Here is a 9061-nt window from a genome sequence, read left to right on the forward strand (position 1 = left end):
CTCAGATTATTGTAAACTAAGAACAGTTATCACATGTTCCTATCTCATCTCAATCAAAAACAGAGATTTTACATGAACATTCCCATGTAAGTATTCATCACCTCATCAAAAATTCAGAGTGCAAGGTGGAGATATATTTCCCCTCTAGGGTATGTTTTTTGCTTTTCTAGCAGAATTCAAATAGTGCCAAATGACATTTTGAAAGACTACATGAACTTTGGAAGAAAAGGCATGAGAGGCTATTATTTGAGACCATCCCTTGGGGAAGAGGAGCCAAGTTAATTTACAGAATATTGTAAGACAGGAGCTTAAGTAAAATAAATGCTTCTAAACTTGGGAAACACAAGCAGTGAGCATTAGCTTATGATAGTGGAATTATCAAAGCCTGCTATACTTGGCTTTTAAACTGATGGTTCCCCCATGCCTAACCTTGGGAAATTGACATAGAAAACTGCTTTGAGTCAGGTAGAGAAAGAGGGGCTACAATCCATGAATGAACAGTCATGTTTTGCGTTTCCTAAATAGCCAATTTACAATAATTCCATTCTTAAACTCGGATTTAATAAATCTAAAGTGCTACCTCAAACAGTGGGAACCCTAGGTTCTCTCAAGAGTGGAGACAGAACTCCAGCCTATTAAATGCCATATATTGATCCATTCAAAGTTTGCAGAGGGGGGATTACAATTTTGCTCACAAAGGGTAGAATTGAGGGACACCTGGGTGGCTCAGTGGTTGAGCGTCGGCCCTTGGCTCAGGGTGGCTCAGTGGTTGAGCATCTGCCTTTGGCTCAGGGCATGATACTGGGATTCAGGGATTGAGTCCCACATCAGGCTCCCTGCAGGGAACCTGCTTCTCCCTCTGCCTATGACTCTGCCTCTCTCTGTGTCTCTCATGAATAAATAAATAAAATCTTTTTTTAAAAAAAGGGTAGAATTGAAACTAGACCTACAGAGATGAGTCTGGGAATTAAGGTCTAGGCCAGGATACCTATCCTTTTTTTATTTTATTTTTATTTTTTTATGATAGTCATACACAGAGAGAGAGAGAGAGGCAGAGACACAGGCAGAGGGAGAAGCAGGCTCCATGCACCGGGAGCCTGACGTGGGATTCGATCCCGGGTCTCCAGGATCAGCGCCCTGGGCCAAAGGCAGGCACCAAACCGCTGCACCACCCAGGGATCCCTAGGATACCTATCCTTAATCTGTCCTGAGCTTAATTCCTGACAGAAAGATCCAAATACACAATTTATGTCCTTGGCACTATAAGAATGAAAGTGTTGTTTTTTTTTAACATTTTATTTATTCATGAAACACAGAGAGAGAGGCAGAGACATACATAGGCAGAGGGAGAAGCAGGTTCCCTGCAGGGAGCCCGATGCAGGACCCAATCCCAGGACCACGGGATCTCGAGCTGAGCTGAAGGTAGACACTCAAACACTGAGCCACCCAGGCGCCCCAAGAATCAAATCATGCCCTGAGACCTGGAATAAGTAAGTACTCCTATGGATTCTCAGATCCAAATTATCCCTGTAGACATGTGATTGACCTTTCTCTTTTGTAGCCCAGAAACAAATTATTTCAAGTCTTTCTTCCACCAGCCTACTATTTACTAAATTTGTATAAGTTCCAGTCATGACCTCTGACACTTTATGATTTTATTTCCCATCAGAATGATAGACCAAGAACCTTATTTTAACCTACAGATAGCCCTTCTACTGAGGACATAGAGATGAATTTGAAATATATGTCCCTTCAAAGATCTGCCTGTTGAGTTAGAAAGGTAGACCAGTTAATAGGATACTTATAATGCAATACAAGTAAGAGCTATGAAATAATAGTAAAGGGGACTGAGGTAGGTAGACACTGAAAACAAACAGAATCTGGCAAGAATTCATAACATAATAAGACTTCTGTTTGGAGCAGATAGTGAAAAATCCTACAAATTACTAGAAATGCTTAGTAAAAGAGGAAAACTATCTCAAATGTTGAATGATATTCTATCAAATACTTAAATAGCTGAGTATCTACAAATATTAAATAAATCTGCATCGGTGCAAAAGTGAAAACAGAAACTGAAAATCAATAATGCTGAGGCTACCTAAAATGTTACAAAATGAACTGACTGGGAGATGAAATTGATGCAAGAAGCTACAAGGAGCAACAGACAAATTCAAATACACATAATAGGAGATTTTAACACATCTCTCAGTAAATGATACTTCAAGTAGATAAAAACTGCATGATGAATACACTGATATTATGAGCATATTATAAAAGCCATGCACTTAACATACACTGAATACATGCTGTAGTGCATATGGGTTATTTTAAAAACTTGACCAAATTAGAGAATTCAAATATCCTGATTTCACAACTTATTACAAAACTATCATAATCAAAACTGTTACTGACATAAGGGATAGATACACAAATCAATAGAATAAAATTGAGAGACCATAATTAAACTCATACAGTATATTGTCAATTGATTTTGACAAGGAGGCCAAGACCATTTGATGGGGAAAGAATAATTTCTTCAACAAATGGTGCTGACAAAACTGAATATCCACATGCAAAAGAATGAAGTCCTTAAATCAGATAATAAACAAAAATTAACTCAAAATGGATCAAAGACCTAAAAGGAAGAGCTTATAGAACTCTTAGAAGAAAACATATGGGAGAAAACCTGAAACTCAATTTCATAGCGATTTCTCATGTATAACACTAAAGCACAGGAAACAAAGAATAGATGAGTTGGACTTTACCAAAATTAAAAAAACTGTACATCAGCAGCCACTATAAACAAAGTGAAAATGTGGCCCTGAGAAATGGAGGAAATATTTCAAATTATCTATGTGACAAGAGATTAATATCCAGAATATATAAAAAAAATTCCTACAACTCAGCAACAAAACAAGAAACAACCCAATGAAAAAATGAGCAAATATGAGCACTTGGATGGTACAGTTGGTTGAACATCTGACTCGTGGTTTTAGCTCAGGTAGTGATCTCAGGGTTGTGAGATTGGACCCCATGTCAGGCTCTGTGCTCAGCACAGAGTCTGCTTGAGACTCTCTCTTCTCCCTCTTCCCCTCCCTGCTCTCTCTCCCTCTCTCTCTCTCTCTCTCTCAAATAAATAAATCTTTTTTTTTAATATGAACAAATGAGTTGAAAATTTCTCTGAATATATGCAAATGGACAATAAGCACATGAAAAGATGATCAATATTATTAGGGAAATTAGGCAAATCAAAACCACAAATAGATACCACTTCAAACATAGTAGGATGGCTATTTTACAAAAAGAAAGAAAGAACAAATGTTGGTTGAAGATGCAGAGAAACTGCAATCTTTGTGCAACTAGTAGAAATGTAAAATGGCACAGTTGCTGTGGAAAACAGTATAGTGATTCCTCAACATTTAAAATATAGAATTACCATTTAATCCAACAATTCTAAGTATATACCCAAAAAACTGAAAGCAGGGATTTCAACAGGTATTTGTACTCCAGTGTTCACATTATACCACAAAAGCCAAAGGTAGAAAAAAAATAGCCACAATAGATGGTTAAACAAAATGTGTTATCTATCATATAGATATACACTATATATATCTACTTCATATAGTAGAATATTATTCAGCCTTAAGGAAAATTTTGATAAATGCTACAACATGGATGAACCTTGAAAACATTACACTAAGTGAAATAATCCAGACATAAAATGACAATATTGCATGATTCCACTTATATGAGGTACCTAGAATAATCAAATCCATAGAGACAGAAAGTAGAATAGCAGTTACCAGGAGTTTGAGGGAGGAGAGGCTGTGGCAATGGGGAGTTATATATTTAATAAGTACACACTTTTGGTTTGGGATGGTGAAAAGTTCTGGAGATGAAGAGTGATAGTGCTTGCACAGTGTAAATGTACTAGTGCTACTGAATTATGCACTTAAAAACTGTCAAAATGGTAAACATTATGTTACATATTTTATCACAATAAGAAACATAATGAAGAAAACATAGACTACCAAGGTATTTTTAAATAGAAATTAAGGCTATTATAATTCTTAATGTTGAGTGCATGACATCCCAGTGAAATCATGAAATAAATAGTTAACAGATGTGTCTGTGAAAATAACACTCCTCTTTCAACACCCCCTTGAACAAAGTTAAAAGCAAATTAAGGAGAAAATCTTTTTTCCACATATAAGAAACAAAATATATTTGGACTGAATTAATAAGCAGTTTTTTAAAGATTTAATTTTTAAGTAATCTCTACACCCAACATGGGGCTCAAACTCACAACCCTGAGACCAAGAGTCATGTGCTTTACTGACTGAGCCAACCAGGCACCCTAATAAGCAGTTTTTATATACCAATACACAGATGAACACACTGATGTGAAAAAGATTGAGCTAAGAATATAAATAGATTTAATTAAAAAAATAAATGTGTACATGAAAATATACCTAAATTTATATGACATATAATAGTGTTATTAAATATTCCATATTGGCCTAAAAACTAGCAAATCTTTACAAAAATAATATCCATTGTACCAAAATTTTATGCACTACTAATTCCAAAATAATTTGGTGTAAGATAATTCATATACAGCTTTCTTAAAGGGTATTTTATGCTCTTTTTAAAAATAAGCATGTCTTGAATGTAAGCAATTTTTTAAAAAGATTTTATTTATTTATTCATGAGACACACAGAGAGAGGCAGAGATATAGGCATAGGAAGAAGCAGACTCCCTGTGAGGAACCTGATGCAGGACTCGATCCCAAGACCCCAGTATCACACCCTGAGCCAAGGGCAGATGCTCAACTACTGAGCCACCCAAGTGTCCCAAATGCAACCAACTTAAAAGAACGTACTTCATAGTAATGGTTAAACTAAAGTGAAAAACTATACTTTCCATACGATTATTTATATTAGCAAGGTTTGAGAATAATCAACATCTATGAATATGCAAATAGAATATTCTATTCCAACAACTGGAAATCAGGACAGGTGTTAATAATATATATGTAGAGGTATAATGACTGATACAAGATCTCAAGAAACAAGAAATGTGTTACATACAAAAACAGGTCTCCCCAACTTTGTAAAGATACAGATGTGCCATGAAATATAAATGTGTAGATAAATGTTTATATTTTTAATACAGTATTTTTATTTTTAAAAGATTTTATTTATTCATGAGAGACAGAGAGAGAGAGAGAGAGAGAGGCAGAGATTCAGGCAGAGGGAGAAGCAGGCCCCATGCAGGGAGCCCGACGTGGGACTCGATCCCAGGTCTCCAGAATCAGGCCCTGGCCCAAAGGCAGCGCTAACCCACTGAGTCACCCAGGCTGCCCCTTAACACAGTATCTTTAAAGGCACATTGATATTAGACACTGGCTAATTCTAACTAGTTGATAAAAATATGAAATTCAAGTTTCTTCATCCTTAAGATCATTCCTTCTTTAATATTTCTATAATAAAGACTGATTCAGCCATAAAGGCCCTGAAGAACAATAAATACAGTTCAAATCCATATCATCCCACTTGGAAATTGGTGTGCCTTGGGCAAGTTGCTTAATGTTCATAAGCTCTATTTTTCCTCATTGTTATAATGGCAACATTATTACCACACATGCAGGGTTTTATTGCTAGTTTTAAATTGGTTAATTATGGGGGCACCTAGGTGGCTCAGTCAGTTAAGCATCTTACTCTTTGATTTTGGTTCAGGTCATGATCTCAGGTGTGCTTAAGATTTTTTCTCTCCGTCTTCCTCCCTAAGCATTTACCTCAAGGGCTGATCTTTTAAAAGCAATCACTTTGGGGTGCCTGGGTGGTGCAGTCAGTTAAGCATCTGACTCTTGGTTTTGGTGCAGGTCATGATCTCAGGGTCTTAAGATGAAGCCCTGCATTGGGCTTCAGGCTCCATACTGAGCATGGAGTCTGCTTAAGACTCTTTCTCTCCTTCTTCTTCTCCCTCTGCCCCTCCTCCCTGCTCTTGCTGTCTCTCTAAAGCAAATAACATCTTTAAAAATTAAAAAAAAAATCAATCACTTATACTTAGGCATAAATTTAACACAATATGGTCCAGATAAGGAGACACTAGAAACAGAAGGGTAATTTTTTCAACCACATGAATTATTTCAAAATCACCCCTTCTAAGAAAACAATTAGAAGTTTTCCACCAACTAAATGAACAGAAAATTAAAAATTCAATATAGGAGAGAAACGGAAAAAAATAATCCCCATAGAGGTGGTGATAGAGGAGACCACATCTCTTGAGCACCAGGCATAGAAGGCAACCAGTTTAGGATGGATCATATTAAAATACTATGGCCAATGATAATGCAGACCCTCTTCTCCATAGTAAACACTCTGGAATAGCATAAAAGTAAACTGAATCAAAATTTTTATTGGTAAAACCCATAATAATTGTATATGGAAAAAAAAATAATTGTATATGGATGTCACTGAATTATGAGGCATTGATGGAATATTTTCAAGTTTTGAATCTCAACTCTGAGACAATAAATTCTGCTAATTCACATAGACTATCTGCCTAAGAACACAGAAGATGATGAAAAACATAGCTGTCCCTAAGGAGTCATTGAATAGCTTGAGAAAAGGGGAGATATTAACATTCATTTGAGTTTTGCACTATGCTTGTGTGCTATAAAAATGAGCTTAGTAAATACATTCCCCCCAGTTCTAATCATGCCTTTGTTTCATTTCCACATTGTTAATTTTGGCCTTCTCATCCTTGAAGCTAACAGAATTCCAGGAATTAAAAGAATAGGTTTTTCTGATTCTGGGAGAACAAAAAATTTTACAAGGCTAAACTCTTAATATTTTCCCTATCATAGCTACAAAAAAAAAAAAAAAAAGATAATAAAAAATTCCTAGTAAATGTTCTTACTAATAATACTGAATTTAATACTTCAGAATTTTTTTCTTTTTGAAGTAAACACTAACCTCTGATTAGTCTGTAATTAAGCATAATGGTCTTAATATATACATTTAATTTAAATTGTCATCTGTTTTGTGAAATGTATATGTGTAAAAGTTTTTGTTGTAAAAGTTTTTGTTTTCTTAAAGGATCACTGGTTCTGTCTTCATTCACGCATAAAAAGGAAATAAAATTTATGCACCCGCTACATTTATTTAAATAATACCTTCAGGAGTCTCTGATTAATTTAAAGTATATCAGTTATTATTTCAGAAATTACCTATGACCCAAGTTAACAATTAGAGTTAAGAGCAGACATACTGTTAACTAATGGGACATGTTCCTTGCTCCCAAGAGTCGCAGAAAATGATCTCGCCTACTCTTTCCCTGAATATTGTCACACCTGTATATGATGTCTTGAAATCTGTCAGCCATCTTCGTACCCCAGCCAACACTGAGGAATACATAGCAAAAAAAAAAAAAAAAAAAAAAGAGAGAATTTGAGTCTCTAAATATTTAATTTTTCTGATGAATCAAAAATCTCTGGAACCTCCTTTCTCCCGTTATATGACTCAATATACTTCCTTATTGCTTTGGCTAGTTTGCTATTTCAGTTTTTGCTGAGTATATCCTAACTACATCAAATAACTAAGGGTCATGGTTCCTACTGGGAGCTACAGATGCAGAGATAAAACTGATTTCATCACAGCCATCAACCAGCTCATGTCTGGTGGGAGATGAACACACACACACACACACAGAGTCACTGTGTAGGTGTTAAATGCTTACAAGTTTTACAGATGCTTTGTGAAACCAGAGATACCCAATACATCCAGTATCAGGAGGAAGAAATAGATATTGCAAAAATATCTAAATAGCTAATAAATAATCAGAAAAATGGAAATGTAAAACAAGGTACCTACCAGAGTGGCAAATATTTTTTTAAAGCTGATGATGCTAAATATTGTCAAGGATATAGAAAAGCAGAACATTCATACACTGTTGGTGGGAGTGCCAGGTATTTTTGGAAACCTATTTAGAAAAATTAAACTTTTTTTTAAAATTTTTATTTATTTATGATAGTCACACAGAGAGAGAGAGAGAGAGGCAGAGACACAGGCAGAGGGAGAAGCAGGCTCCATGCACCGGGAGCCCGACGTGGGATTCGATCCCGGGTCTCCAGGATCGTGCCCTGGGCCAAAGGCAGGCGCTAAACCGCTGCGCCACCCAGGGATCCCATTAGAAAAATTAAACTTACTAAAGTTGAACACAGGTATACCACCCATGACCAAATCCAAGCAACTCCACTTCCAGTATTTGGAGAAAGACCTGCACGAGTATGGTCATAGCAGTCTCATAAGGAGCTCTGATTTCCCAACATAGTATTCCCAAGAACACATAATGAAGGATTTTCAATGAGGGGCTATGTCAGAATATTCCCTTTTATGTGTATCTTGGCTGGTACTACAGGGCTGGGCTGCAAAGGCTCCTTAAAATAATTATGCTAGGCACTCTGAATTAGTTGTATCCAAAGTAGAATTTTAAAGACAAGAAAATCAACAGATGCAACTAGAAAAGTGACGAAAGATCTCCAATTCAAAACAGGCCAATATAGACATATAGTTTTAAAGGTTCAATACAAAAACACAAAAATACCTCAAAAATAAAATTTTTATATAATTTCATTCATGAGATGTAAAAATTCTAAATAGTAGCAAATGAAATCTAGCAGTGCATCAGAATACATACATATACCAATAATTAACCTGGGTATATATCCAGAAATGGAAGAAAAAATCCAACAACCTGTCAACATAAATTATCATATTAACAAATTAAATACTATACAATTGCAGGAAGAGATCATAAAATGACATTTTATAACTCAGGAGCCCTTTCAACTTAGATACAACAAAGATTTACTCATGAATAAAACAAAACATTAGAAGGTAATCATTTGAGAGCATGATGCTAAGTGCCATTCCATCATAACTAACAAGCAGACTTAGTGATTGAAATGTCCAACTTTATGGTCTCCTAGTTATGGCAGCATTTCCCAATGCAGTTTCATATCCCTAAGATGGAAATAGGTAATGGAAATCAGTA

The sequence above is a fragment of the Canis lupus genome, chromosome 1 (genome assembly GCF_003254725.2).
Source record: "Canis lupus dingo isolate Sandy chromosome 1, ASM325472v2, whole genome shotgun sequence".
NCBI classification, from domain to species: Eukaryota; Metazoa; Chordata; class Mammalia; order Carnivora; family Canidae; genus Canis; species Canis lupus.